A 16,052-nucleotide genomic window follows, 5' to 3' on the forward strand; every position below is an offset into this window, starting at 1 on the left:
TGTAGTCAGCCATTAGTGGGTGGGGTCTGCTGGGCCCCTCCCACAGCTCTGCTCTCTCCCCATGTGCAGAGTGACTGGTCTTGTCTCCGGCCCCTCCTGTAGTTTTCTGCAGGCAGTTTGTAGTGGGTGGGGTCTGCTGGGCCCCTCCCATAGCTCTGCTCTCTCCCCATGTGCAGAGTGACTGGTCTTGTCTCCACCCCCTCCTGTAATTTTCTGCAGGTAGCCCGTAGTGGGCAGGGCCTGCTGGGCCCCTCCTACAGCTCTGCTCTCTCCCCTTGTGCAGGGTGACTGTACTTGTCTCCGCCCACTCCTGTAGTTTCCTGAAGGCAGCCTGTAGTAGGCAGAGCCTGTTAAGCCCCTCCCACAGCTCTGCTCTCTTTCCTTGTGCAGTGGAACTGGTCTTGTCTCCGCCCACTCCTGTAGTTTCCTGCAGGCAGCCTGTAGTGGGTGGAGCCTGTTGAGCCCCTCTCACAGCTCTGCTCTCTGCCTCTACTTGTGCAGGGTGATGGATCTTGTCTCCGCCCCTCCGGTAGTTTTCTGCAGGTAGCCTGTAGTGGGTGGAGCCTGATAGGTCCCTCCCCCAACTGTGTTCTCTGCACAAGCTATGTACAGCACAGTGATGATGTACTGCTACTTTTTGAAGGTAATATCTGTGACCATAAAATGAGAAAACTTGGGGTGCCGATACAGGTCCTTATTCCAATTGGGTCAGGTGGCGCACACTAAAAAGGTGCCTGCGCCAAAAAGCCTGTCCCGGCTCAATATGCAAGCGTGAAAAGGAAGAAAGACCAAGCGCCACACTCCAAAGAGAAGCCCAGATGTCAGACAAGGGAAAGTGTCTTCAGCCCAGCTCCATCCAGACCACACCCGGCACATGATGCCATCCAGGCCACAGCTTCGACGTGTTTCGCCCCCAACCACAGGGCTTAGCCATGAAGGTCCATGACTATGCCCTGTGGGTGGGGTGAAATGTGTCAAAGGGTGGCGTGCCTGGATGGAGCCGGGCTGAAGCCACTTTACTTGTCTGACACTCCAGTTCTTTTTGGAGTGTGCCATTTGGTCTTTCTTCTTTTCCAAGGCAATATCTGGGTTGGCAAATGGTGCAAGAGTGGATTTATAACCTTTGCAGCTATCAAGGAATTATTGAAGTAAACATTTTTTTGTACCCAGTGAAATAAATGCTAAAATAAATATTATCCAAAGGTGGTTACGGATTCCCTCTGTTTATTCCATATATGCATTAATTTGTCTATTCCTATAGTTAGCTAGTTGATTAAAACTCTGATAATGTTACTGTAGCTAGCACAATAATATAAGGTTAGCTGTGAAAACAAACACACTGCTTAGTAAAACTACGTCTTATTTATTTCTCAAGAAAATAGGAATATGCTAACATGAAACCACTAAAGGAAAATATTATTGGACTTGGACTTTGTTTATGGAGATCCTTGAACTCTTTGCTCCTCCCATTAATTTCCTTTTTTAGCCATGCCTTTGCAATTCCTGTTTGCCAGATTATTGTGCTCTTTTCAGCATATATCTTGCTCTTGTCACTCCTGCTGCCATCCGTATCTTCATTAGCACTCATTACTGACATTTGGCTTGTTCCTCGACTACACTTCTGCTTGATTCCAACCTGCAACCACTTGTTACCCACCTTTGGCTTGTTCCTCAACTAAGCTACTGCTTTAACCCAACCTGCAACCACTTGTTACCCACCTTTGGCTTGTTTACTGAGTATGTTTATGCTTGATCCCAACCTGCTTTATCTGCTACTGAACCCCTGTGGGGCAATCCTGAGGACCATGACCTGGTACTAACAGCAAAATTAATCTACACTATCAGGAGCTCTGGTGAATACAGGGTTAGACCTTAGACCCGGCACCTTGGATGAGCCTGCATCATCCACCAGGGTGACCTGCTTGTTTACCTATCCTGCTGGTCGGTGGGAGTCTCTGTACTGATATAGCCAGGGCTTTTTTTCTCGCAAAGTAGGTGCAGGAACTCCCTCCTTCTGAGTCACCTCTTGTGTCCACCCCCTACCCACCTCCAAGCACCATTCATTGGTTTCACCCCCTACCCACCTCTGAGCACCATTCCTTGGTTCCACTCCTTACCCACCTCCGCGCACCATTCCTTGGTTCCACTCCTTACCCACCTCCGAGCACCGTTCCTTGGTTCCACCCCCTACCCACCTTCGAGCACCATTAAATACATTCAGAGCTGGAGGTGCCGGAACTACATTCCCCCGCGTTCCTGCAGAAAAAAGCCCTGGTCTCCTAGCCCTAGAACCATGAAATGATGGACTTTTACAAGTTATGTTGCTTTGAAATACTAAATACCATGCTGTATGAACTGTTGTGAAGCCTGGCTGTTACCCAAGTAGCGGAAAGTTCCAGCAAGAAGAGTGCTGATCCTTGTTTTTCCAGTGGCCTATACCTGGGGAACAAGAGAAGTATGGCTTAGGCAAGGGACTGGTGGTGGTCAGGAGAAGGACTGTTGGCTCGTTGGGCCATGGGGACAGGTCTACTGCCTGGTTCACCACCATGACAGCATTGTGTTTGGGCCATGTGGGTAGTCAGCCGCCAACAGAAGTGGCCTGCAACCACTCTACTGAGGCCCCAGAAAACTCTGCTGTATATTAGTCGTGCAGTCCCCTTGCCAATAGGCCTTTTGGCCTTGGAAAGTGAGGCAATCCCTCTGCCTGAAGGTTGTCCATGCAGACCCACTGACAAGGGAATCTGCGTATCAATGATCGCCAAGGCGCGCTACGTCCCAACTTTCTAAAATAGGAGAAGCACCTTCTAGCACAATGTATCTAACAAAGAAATTTGTTTGGGAGCCACGTCGCATGACCGCGCAATTGTCAGTTAAGGCGACACAGTGCAGAATCGCAAAAAGTGGCCGGGTCTTTGGGCAGCCAAATGGTCCGGGGCTGAAGTGGTTAATCTAGTGCAATTAAATAGTTAATGAATAATGTCAGATTTTTTTTTTAACTTGTTTGTTTTGTTAAAACCGATTCCACTATAAAATGACCAATTTAGCCTGCAAAAAAAAAGGATATGGTTGACAGACTTCATAAACTTGTATAAATAAATACTTTTCTTAACCACTTGCCCTCTGGAAAATGTACCCCCATTCATGACCAGGCCATTTTTTTCCGATACGGCACTGTGTTACTTTAATTGACAATTGCGCGGTCATACAACACTGTACCCAAATTAAATGTGTGTCATCCTTTTCCCACAAATAGAGCTTTCTTGATCACATCTGTGTTTTTTATTTTTTGCGCTAAAAACAAAATAAGAGCGACAATTTTGAAAAAAAATATATGGGCCATATTCACATAGCTCGGCGCATATTTATGCCGGCGTAGCGTATCTCTTTTACCCTACGCCGGCGCAGCGCACAGAGGCAAGCACTGGATTCACCAAGCACTCGCTCCCACTCCCTCTGAGGCCGCATACACACGGTCGGACAAAACCGATGAGAATGGACCGAGGTTCAGTTTCATCGGTCCAATTCGACCGTGTGTATAGCCCATCGGTCTGTTTTCCTTCAGTCCAAAATTTTAAAACATGCTTTAAAATCGAACCGATGGACCGCTGCCCGATCGGTCCAAACCGATGGTTAGTACACAAAAGCATCGGTTCAAAACCCGCGCATGCTCAGAATCAAGTCGACGCATGCTTGGAAGCATTGAACTTCGTTTTTTTTCAGCACGTCGTGTGTTTTACGTCACCGCGTTCTGACCCGATCGGATTTGAACTGATGGTGTGTACGCGGTGTGTACGCATCATCAGACCATCAGGCCACTTCAGCGGTGGACCGATGAAAACGGTCCGTCGGACCATTCTCATCGGTTTTGTCCGACCGTGTGTACGCGGACTGAAAGATACGCTGGGTTTCCTCGGCGTAAGCCAGCGTAGGTGGAAGTGGGCATGAGGCATGCTAATGATGCTAATGAGGCGTGACCCCATGCAAATGATGGGCGAAGCGTCCTAGAAGTGCTTAAAATGAACGTGGCCGCATCCCAGTGCGCATGCTCAGAATCACGTCGAAACAACTGCCTAAGATACGTCGAATCACTGCCTACGACGTGAACGTAACCTACGCCTAGTCATATTCACGTACAACGTAAACAACAAAAGATACGACGGCTTGTGTTACCTGGTCCATACCTTTGCATGAGTTGCACCTCCTATATGGGGAATAACTTTACGCCGGACGTACGACTTACACAAACCGCGTATATTATGCGCCGGGCGCAAGTACGTTCGTGAATCGGCGTATCTCCCTCATTTGCATATGTGCATAGAAAATCAATGGGAGCGGAAAATGCGCCCAGCGTAAATATGCGCCCACGATACGACAGTGTAGGAATGTTACGTCGGTCGGATGAAGCCTATTTTCAGGCGTATCTAGTTTTATGGGCACGGCGCACAGATACGACGGCACATATTTACACTTACGCGGCGTAAGTCTTTTGTGAATCCGGCCTTATATTTTTAACTTTTTGCTATAATAAATATCTAAAAAATAAAAACAAAATGTCTTCATCAGTTTAGGCCGATATGTATTCTTCTACATATTTTTGGGTAAAAACAAAAATCGCAATAAGCGAATATTGATTGCTTAGAAAAAAGTTATAGCATCTACAAAATAGGGGATAGATTTATGGCATTTTTATTATTTATTTATCTTTTACTAATAATGGAGACGATCTGCGATTTTTAGCGGGACTGGGACATTGCGGCGGACAGTTTGGACACTTGCGGGACCAGTGACATTTATACAGCAATCAGCGCTAAAAATAACCACCGATTACTTATTATTATTATTATTATTATTATTATTATTTTGCACTATAAATAAAATAAAGACCACCAACAATTTTGAAAAATAAATAAATACATTTTTCTTTCTGCTATAAAACATATCCAATTTAAAAAAAAAAAAATAATATTGAATTTCTTTATAAATTTAGGCCAATATGTATTCTGCTACATGTTTTTGGTAAAAAAAAATAAAAATCACAATAACCGTTTATTGATTGGTTGGTGCAAAAGTTATAGGGCCAGATCCACAGTGCAAGTACGCCGGCGTATCTACTGATACGCCGGCTTACTTTCAAATTTCCCGCGTCGTATCTTTAGTTTGAATCCTCAAACCAAGATACGACGGCATCTGGGTTCGATCCGACAGGCGTACGGCTTCGTACGCCTTCGGATCGTAGGTGCAATACTTCGGCGCCCGCTGGGTGGAGTTCGCGTAGTTTTCCGCGTCGGGTATGCAAATTAGCTTTTTCCAACGATCCACGAACGTATGCGCGGCCGTCGCATTCTCTTATGTCGTCTCTAGTCGGCTTTTTCCGGCGTATAGTTAAAGCTGCTATTTTGCGGCGTATAGATAGACATGCCATGTTATGTATGGGCGTCGTTCCCGCGTCAAAATTCAAATTTTTTTTTTGCGTAATTCGCCTGTGAATAGGGATGGGCGTAAGTCACGTCTAAGTTAAAAAAATGACGTTGTTGCGACGTCATTTCGCGCAAAGCACGGCGGGAAATTTCGAAACGGAGCATGCGCAGTTCAATCGGCGCGGGGACGCGCTTCATTTTAATGAATCACGCCCCCTACCCGCCGATTTGAATTCCGCCGCCAGAAATGCACTACGCCGCCGTAACTTACGGCGCAAAATCTTTGAGGATTTGAAAGTATGCCAGGTAAGGTACGGCGGCGTAGCGTATCTCTGATACGCGGCGCAAGTGTAAATGTATGTGGATCTGGCCCATAGCGCCTACAAACTATGGGATACAGTATATACTGTGATTTTTATTTATATTATAGTTATGCACCCCTGACCCCCAGCCGAACACTCCCCTGCTCCTAAGACAGTAATAGCAATGACAGGAATGTGTGGAAAAGTTTAATGAGAGTTTAGAACCCGTCCTCACAACCTTCATCTGAAAATCCAGCTTTCCTGTTTAAAGTGGTAATAAAACTTGCTCTAACATGTGAAGAGGTCTACAGACATACAGTAAGCCGACAGATTTCTGTAATGTATATACTAAATAACTGCACTAATGCTGTAAAAAAAAGAGGAAACAACCATACAATGAAATAAAATAAAACCAGCAGTGTATATAGGACTGTGCAGAGCATTGAGAATCCAAAATCACGCAAGGGCTAAACAAGTTACTACAAAGTACACTTTGATGCAGTAATGCATTTCACAGACCCCTGTGCTTATTGCCCTAACATCATCGGCATTCCGTCCATGCACCTGGCCCTCTAATCTACATGCAGGGTGCCGGACGCATGGATTTCAATTTTTTAAGTACATGATTAGAGCCTGAGGCTCTAATTGGCTTCAAAAAAGGGTGGGCTCAGAGCACTCTCCCCTGAGCCTACTCAGGTGTGTGATATTAGCAAATGAATATTCACTAATGTCTTCCTGTCTCTCCTCCCGGCCAATCAGGAAGCGGGTCCTGAGACCCAATTGGCCGGTTGTCCTAGGACATCATTGGCCAGGAGTTCGAAGACCAGATTGGAGGAGAAGCAGCGACCGCCGGGACGTGAAGGAGAATTTTTTAATTTTCCAATTTTCGAAATTTCCGAATTTTTGAAAATCGAATTTCTGATAAAATTCGGAATTGGAGATTTCGGAAATGAGAAAATCCCAAAAAAAAAAAAATTGAAAAGTTTGGAAATTTTGTAATGAAATAATTTGTCAAAATTTGTTAAAAAAACGAATTCGGAACTAAACAAATTGCACATGTCTATTATTTACAGTTAGGCGGTCGGCAAGTGGGCGATCAGTTCTTTATTCTGTTGTCTTTGTGACAGGCACAGCACAGAGAACAGGAGAGCTGGAGCTGCATGCTCCAATCTCTCTGCCTGTTCCCATTCAGCTCAGAGCAGGAGGGAAGAGAGCTGTTAACCCTTCAGGCTCTGTTCATGTAGTGCAGTGGTCTCCAAACTGCGGCCCGAGGGCCGGATTTGGCCCTTTGTTTGCCTTTATCCGGCCCTTGGGGCACTATCTCTCCCACTGATACGACACTATTCTGCTATCTGACACTGACAGTGGAGCACCATTTCTCACAACTAACACCACTAATGGGGCACCATTCCTCCCTACGATACCAACGATGGGGCACTATTCCGCCCCCTAATACCAGATGTTTAGTCCCACTGATGCCAGGAAAATTTCCACTCCCACTGGCCAGAGTCCGGCCCTCCAAGCGTCTGAAGGACAATAAACCGGCCCTTTGTTTAGAATGTTTAGAGACCCCTGATGTAGTGTAACCAATGTTTCAGCAGAGAGAAGGTTGTGAGCTTTCTGCTAAAAGTTCACATCCCGTATGCCAAGGTCAGACCTGGCTGGGACCTGCGGCAGTTTTCTATATGAAAAACTGCCGCATTCCCTCTGCTAAGTAGGAACAGACCCTGCCATAGTTTCTATTTCACTCTTGGAATAGAATCTGGTACGGTTGGCACAGATAAACCTGAAGCAGGTCTATCTGTTTAGTTAAAGTGGAGTTCCAACCTGAAAAAAAATGTTACTCCAAAAATCTAAAAAAATAAATAAAATAAAAATAAAATGAAAAAATAAATACAAATCTTTTATTTACCCAAAATAGCTGTTGCTATGCGGAAGTCCCAAATCTGTCTCTTCATCCTCCTACAGGATCCTCTTCCTCCTCCTACACTCGGTTTCTTCTTGTGAATGGGGCGCGCTGCATTCTGGGAACTGTGTGTATCCCAGAAAGCAGCCGGCCCATTCACAAAGCGCCGCGCTGCTCGCGCATGCGCAGTAGGAAACGGGCAGTGAAGCTGCACGGCTTCACGGCCTGTTTCATTTACTGTGGATGGCGGCGCCTGGAGCTGCCAGGATCGAGGATCGGCCTCGGCGGGGGCCGACATCGCTGGCGACTAGGACAGGTACGTTTTTACCGAACCTCCGCTTTAATGTGGCACAAGCCACTCCTGAAAGCAAACCTAATTTATTCAGGATGTGTGTATTTGGCAGAATGGGGACAGATCTCACTATCCAAGTTTTTTCACCCCACCTGCCTAATTCTCCTGCCTAAATTTTACCCGCTTTTTTTTTCAGTATTTTTTTTTTTTTTTAACTCAAATGAAAATGAACAGCTGAAGATGTTGAGAACAGCTTCGCAACATCTTCAGCTGTTCATTTTCATTTGAGTTAAAAAAAAATTAAATACTGCAAAAAAGTGGGTAAAATGTATTTACCACAATTTAATAACCCCCAAAAAAACATATAAAAGAAAAGCGATAAAGATGTGCTCTAAATAAAAACGTACAACTTACCATTCTGAAAATGTGAAAGAGTACCCACAAAACATTTCCATATACAACACACACATTTTATTATTGGGAATATTTTTTCAAGTGCAGCTTTCTAACTATTTGAAATTTTTTTGTGCTCTTGAAAATAATGGCCGTCATTTAGGATGAAGTATCACTTCTCATTGGTCACCTGTATTTCCTCCATTATGTCCTGGATGGTTTTATTCATAATTCTGAAGACTTTCTCCTGGAGATCATGCAAAGTGCCATCGGGCACGGGAAGACAGTTAAAGTTATACTGCACATTTATGGGTTGACACTGTTCGTTGGTGCTTGACGTTGGCGTATGTGGCTTGTTGGGTGTTGTGCCATTTTCATTTGGTCTTCTTGTGGTTGTGATCATTTTATCACCTCTATTACCATCAAAAATAATTTTATTCTCAAAGCCAGCATTGGCATTTGTTATACGAGTGGAACTTCCTAAGGCATTAGCAGTAAGTGGGAGTTTGAGGGCTGCAGCTAAAGTAATTTTAGTGGTAGGTGTACTTTTAGTAGAAGTTGGCCTTGTTTTTGTGGTACGTGTGGTTTTATTAGTAGTTGGCCTTGCTTTCGTGATAGGTGTGGCCTTAGTTGTAGTTGTCGTTGTTTTATTGGTAGGTGTGGTTTTAGTAGGAGTTGGCCTAGTTTTCGTGGTACTTGTGGTTTTCGTTGGAGTTGGCCTTGTTTTTGGGACACCTGTGGTTTCAGCAGTAGTTGGCCTTGTTTTTGGGACACCTGTGGTTTCAGCAGTAGTTGGCCTTGTTTTTGGGACACCTGTGGTTTTAGTAGTAGTTGGCCTTGCTTTTGTGATAGGTGTGGCTTCAGTAGTAGTTGACCTTGTGTTATTGATAGATGTGGTTACATTACTCATTGATGTTGTATTGGTTATTGTAGTTTCAGTAGTAATTGGTGTCATTTTAGTGGTAGGTGTGGCAGCTGGTGTCGTTTTTTTGGCGGTAGGTATACTTTTAGTAGCTTTTGTAGACTCGGTTGTTTGATGGACTCCATTATTGCCCCCTTCGTCACTCTTCCTGAGCAAGCGCAAGTTATTAAGCAGCATTTGCGTTTTCTCTGGCTTAGCGGTTTCTGGTTGGTGGTGGTAGATTTGTGACTCCTCCACAGACCAGAAGTACTTTTCCAGCATCTCCAGGTCGCTCATAAGCTTTGACGTAGCCAGAGCATGACCAGCAGGTGGATTCTTCATTTCCTCATGAGAATGGGAGAAAATTTCCTTCAACTTTTCCAGTAGCTTTTCACACAAGGAGTCTTGAGTGACTTCTTTATTTGCCGAGGTGGTTGGTGTAACCGGTATGGGATTTACATCTTCTGTCGCTAAAATAGAGTAAAAAAATTACAAATAGGATAGAAAATGTCCATCACTTGCAACTTTCTTGGGAACTGAGGGCCAGATCCACAAAAGGGATACGCCGGCGTATCTACTGATACGCCGTCGTATCCCTGTTTCTATCTATGCGACTGATTCATAGAATCAGTTACGCATAGATATTCCTAAGATCCGACAGGTGTAATAGTTTTACACTGTTGGATCTTAGGATGCAGTACCTCGGCCGCCGCTGGGGGCATTTCTCGTCGAAATTCCGTGTCGGGTATGCAAATTAGCACTTACGGAGATCCACAAAGCGGTTTCCCTTCGTGAAGTCTCCGTAAGTTGTTAGTTTGCAAACGCAAAATTAGGGCTACTTTTACAAAGTGTAAAGTTAGTACACCATGTAAAAGTAGACCATTCTTTCCCGCGACGCTGTCAAATTTTTTTTTGAATTTTTTTTCCCGCCACTTCTCTTTTTTTTCCCGACGCACTTTTTTTTACCCGGCGCGATTCACAAAACTCGGCGTAACGTAACTTCGCGCAAAGCATGTCGGGAAAATCGCGTTGGGAGATAGTGCGCAGTACGTCCGGCGCGGGAGCGCGCCTAATTTAAATGGGACTCGCCCCATTAGATTGGGCACGCCTTGCAACGGACAGATTTAAGTTACACAGCCGAAAATTTCTAGGTAAGTGCTTTGTGGATCGGGCACTTAGGTAGAAATTTTGCGGCGGTGTAACTTAAAGCGGGGGTTCACCCTATTAAATAAAAAAAATAAAAAATGTTTCCCTCTAGCATAAAATGAGGCATTACGCGCGAGCTACAGTATGCCTGTCTTTATTTTTTTATCCCCGTACTCACTGTGCACTCGTAGATACAAGATTACGACTCCCAGCGGGGAATGGGCGTTTCTATGGAGAGAGAAGGTGATTGACGGCCGGCTCTGGCACGTCACGCTTCTCCGGAAATAGCCGAAATAGGACTTGGCGCTTCACGGCGCCTGTGCATAGTCTGTGCGCAGGCGCCGTATAGCGCCGTGAAGAGCCGAGACCTGTTCCGGCTGTCTTCGGGGAGCGTGACGTGCCAGAGCCGGCCGTCAATCACCTTCCCTCTCCATAGGAACGCCCATTCCCCGCGGGGAGTCGTAATCTTGTATCTACGAGTGCACAGTGAGTACGGGGATAAAAAAATAAAGACAGGCATACTGTAGCTCGCGCTACTATGCCAAATTTTATGCTAAAAAGTTGTTATGGAGGGTGAACCACCGCTTTAAATAGGAAGATTTAAGTTAAGCCCGCTGGCTGTGGATGTGGCCCTGATTGTGTACTTTTGAGCAAACTCTAAACACTCAACATCATATTTACACCGCCGGCGTCCTAGCAACTGATGACATCATTTGCGGGCCTTAATGCTCTTTACATTTGTGGTCATTGGGAAAAACCCCACCATTACAGATAACTGAGAGTTCATTGAGAGGCAGAAGTTCCTCAAAGAACCCATAGCAATCTCTGGAGGAACCCTGTTTGAGAAAGACTAGGATAGACAATGCCGTGATCATCCCCACTGTGAGGGTCCATGCACACTGGTCTAAAAAATTGCTGCTTCTAGAGGAGTTTAGCATTTTGCCTGTAGAAGCAGTTAAAGCGGGAGTTCACCCGAAAAAAAAATTTTAACATTAGATTGATGCTCATTTTGTCAAGGGGAATCGGGTAGTTCTTTTTAAAATCAAAGCCGTACTTACCGTTTTAGAGAGCGATCTTCTCCGCCGCTTCCGGGTATGGTCTTTGGGACTGGGCGTTCCTATTTGATTGACAGGCTTCCGACGGTCGCATCCATCGCGTCACGAGTAGCCGAAAGAAGCCGAACGTCGGTGCGGCTCTATACGGCGCCTGCGCACCGATGTTCGGCTACTTTCGGAAAATCGTGACGCGATGTATGCGACCGTCGGAAGCCTGTCAATCAAATAGGAACGCCCAGTCCCGCAGCCCATACCCGGAAGCGGCGGAAAAGATGCATCTCTAAAACGTTAAGTACGGCTTCGATTGTAAAAAAAACACCCGATTCCCCTTGACAAAACGAGCCTCAATCTAATGTTAAAAAAAAAGTTTTTTTGGGTGAACCTCCACTTTAATCCTATGTGTCCATGCACATTAGGACACTTAGGCCGCGTACACACAGTCGGTCCAAACCGATGAAAACGGCTTGAAGTCCAGTTCAGTCCGACCATGTGTATGGCCCATCAGACTTTTGTCCTTTGGACAAAAATTATAGAACTTGCTTTAAAATCGACCCGATGGCCCGCTGACCGATAGGTCCAAACCGATGGTTAGTACACAAAAGCATCGGGTAAAAAACCCACGCATGCTCAGACTAAATGAGGGGACGGGAGCGCTCGTTCTTGTAAAACTCGCGCTCGTTTTTGAGATGGCACATTCTACATTTTTAAAATTAGCGTCTCGTTTCTTGCAGCGCATTTTTTTCTTCGCTCTCTTGCTAGAATAAACACGTTGTTTTGCTGTTTAGACAGAGTTCTCCCATACTGATTTATTTTCTTTTTTGCTTGTGATCTCCTGTTTTTTTATGTTTTTTTCGCAAGCCAGAACTCCAAAATATTTCTTTGTACTCTATATATATATATATATATATATATATATATATATATATATATATATATATATATATATATTTGGGCAAGTTATCACACCAATGTTCCCCCCCCCCTCAAGGAGGTTGTGTCCTTTGTAAATGACACATTGTATTTCAGAAATGTTTGATGGCTATTCACCAGAAAAACAGGTTTTAATGTAAAATAAATTAAAACCTATAAATCTTTACCACATGACGATGTTCATGCCAAGCCTCCCCCCAGGTCCGAAGATATAAGCCCACAATGATGTTATACATAAATCAGCAAAGTTTGGTGCAAAACTCGCCCCCATTGCTGTGCCTGTCAACTGTAACTAAAATGTGCTATCAAAAACAAAAATGGTTGTTTGCTGTTGGGGTAAACTCCCAATACACTGGGGAATAAATGCCGGGGTATGTTACTATGTTACTAATGCTGGGGTGTTAATGCTGGGACACAGTCATGGGCTGGTGAGAGTTTCTTGTCTAGTCTCCCAGGTAAGTATTGTAAGGGGACCTACTTTCCAATGGCCACTAATGTAAGGAGCATTCTCCCTCATGACCTTCAATGTAAGGGACATTCTTCCCACTGATCACCAATGTAAAGAACATTCTTCCCACTGATCACCAATGTAAGGAACATTCTTCTCACTGATCACCAATGTAAGGAGCATTCTTCTCACTGATCACCAATGTAAGGAACATTCTTCCCACTGATCACCAATGTAGGGAACATTCTTCTCACTGATCACCAATGTAAGGAACATTCTTCTCACTGATCACCAATGTAAGGAACATTCTTCTCACTGATCACCAATGCAAGAGACATTCTTCCCACTGATCACCAATGTAAGGAACATTCTTCTCACTGATCACCAATGTAAGGGACATTCTTCCCACTGATCACCAATGTAAGGAACATTCTTCTCACTGATCACCAATGCAAGAGACATTCTTCCCACTGATCACCAATGTAAGGGATATTCTTCCCACTGATCACCAATGTAAGGGACATTCTTCTCACTGATCACCAATGTAAGGGACATTCTTCTCACTGATCACCAATGTAAGGAACATTCTTCTCACTGATCACCAATGTAAGGAACATTCTTCCCACTGATCACCAATGTAAGGGACATTCTTCCCACTGATCACCAATGTAAGGAACATTCTTCCCACTGATCACCAATGTAAGGGATATTCTTCCCACTGATCACCAATGTAAGGGACATTCTTCTCACTGATCACCAATGTAAGGGACATTCTTCTCACTGATCACCAATGTAAGGAACATTCTTCTCACTGATCACCAATGTAAGGAACATTCTTCCCACTGATCACCAATGTAAGGGACATTCTTCCCACTGATCACCAATGTAAGGAACATTCTTCTCACTGATCACCAATGCAAGAGACATTCTTCCCACTGATCACCAATGTAAGGAACATTCTTCCCACTGATCACCAATGTAAGGAACATTCTTCTCACTGATCACCAATGTAAGGGGCATTATTCTCACTGATCACCAATGTAAGGGGCATTCTTCTCACTGATCACCAATGTAAGGAACATTCTTCCCACTGATCACCAATGTAAGGGACATTCTTCTCACTGATCACCAATGTAAGGAACATTCTTCTCACTGATCACCAATGTAAGGAACATTCTTCCCACTGATCACCAATGTAAGGAACATTCTTCCCGCTGATCACCAATTATATACATGTGTATGCCCACCCAAGTGTATGACTTTCTTTACTTCGCTGCTATGGGCTCTAGCCCCAGATCTTTTGTAGATCCATCAACAACCCTGGTGGGGGCCCTTCATGATTTCTTGCACCGGGACCCTGAAGATTCTAGTTATGCCTTCGAAGTGAGCATTTTTTCACCAAGCACCGATGTAAGGGGATCCTTCTCTACTGACCACCAACGTAAGGGAGCTGTTGATCACTGACCAGCAATGTAAGCTGGCACTTTTCCACTGACCACCAGTGTAAGTAGGCAATTTTCCACAGACCGCTAATGTAAGTGGGCACTTCTCCACTGACCACAAATGTAATGAAACTCTACACTGACCACCAATGTAAATGGACCTTTCTTCAGTAAGCGACTGTGTGTTACTGGCAGGACCACCGGGTGAAAAAAAAGGAAAATAAAATTGAAATACATTCAATTTTTAATTATGGCTTTTAATCTGCTTTAATCACTATGAAATGAAAAGTAACTTACCAGCTGTAAAGAAGAACAGTAGAATGCAGAGAGCGCCCTGAGGGTTCCCGTTGGGTTCCATGTTCCTCTTTGGTCAGAGTTTTAATTCAATGACAGTTGACCAGTCTGAGATTCTGAGAAGGTAAGTCTGTCCGTGTGTCACCCAGGACTTAGAATGACACAATCATTGTCCTGTATCAGTACTCTTTATCACATCTTATCGGTGAACAGATTTCTGTCAGTTTGCAAGAAAGAATCATAACCCTCATCGTCCTCCTTTGTTCCACCTTCCAGGAAAGCCTTTCTTCTCGTTCTCTCTGTGATCAAAAACCCAGACTGAATGACATTTACTTTGCTCTGCACATTGTGTATCATTAACAATCGCTTTTCTTTAACCGCTTCACCTCCCGGAGGTTTTACCCCCTTCATGACCAGGGCATTTTTTTTGTTATTCAGCACTGTGCTACTTTAACTGGTAATTCCACGGTCATGCAACACTGTACCAAAATGTAATTTATATAATTTTTTTTTCACACAGAGATTTCTTTTGGTGGCATTTAACCACTTTAAGACCAAGCCTGTTTTTCAGACTCTGGTCTGGATTCACGTAGATCGGCGCATTTTTACGGCAGCGTAGCTTATCGTATTTACGCTACGCCGCCTTAAGTCAGAGAGGCAAGTGCTGTATTCACAAAGCGTAGGAAACTTACGGCGGCGTAGCGTAAATGGGGCCGGCGTAAGCGGGCCTAATTCAAATGAGGATGAGGGGGGCGTGTTTTATGTAAATGATTGGTGACCCGACGTGATTGACGTTTTTTACGAACGGCGCATGCGCCGTCCGTGTACATATCCCAGTGTGCATTGAATGAATGAATGAATGAAAAACTTATATAGCGCGGCGCATGCGAACTGAATCGCCTCTGGGCGCTAGTTGTTGCTGTCTTTCTAGAGCATCAAAAAAGCAGAGTTTTGATCCGTCTTCTGAAGGCTAGGTGGTTTTCCTCCAACCGAATGCTGGTTGGTAAAGCGTTCCATAGTTTAGGACCTTGTACCACAAACCTTCTTTCTCCCTTGGACTTGTATCTGGCTTTGGGTATCTGGACCAAATTTTGGTTGGTGGAGCGCAAATCGCGATTGGCGTTGTGACCTTTTATCTTTTCGGATAGATATTGCGGCGCCCTTCCATGGATGCACTTATGTGTCAGACAGAGTGCTTTAAAAGCAATCCTGTCCTTTACTGGCAACCAGTGAAGGATTCTCAGCGAAGGTGAGATTGATTCCCATGGTTTTTTTCCCAGTCACAAGTCTGGCAGCCGTATTCTGAACGACTTTGCAGACGAGCGATCTGGTACTTTGGGAGTCCGAGGTAAAGGGCATTTGCATAGTCCAGTCTGGAGTTCACAATTGTTCCCACCACGACTGCTATGTCTTCTTTAGGAATAAATGGAATAAGTCTGCGTAGTAGGCGCAGCAGATGGTGAGATCTGCTGACTACTGACCCTATTTGTGCGTCCATTGTCCATGGGACACCTGTGGTTTCAGCA

Source organism: Rana temporaria, chromosome 5 (genome assembly GCF_905171775.1).
Source record: "Rana temporaria chromosome 5, aRanTem1.1, whole genome shotgun sequence".
In the NCBI taxonomy this organism is placed as follows: Eukaryota; Metazoa; Chordata; class Amphibia; order Anura; family Ranidae; genus Rana; species Rana temporaria.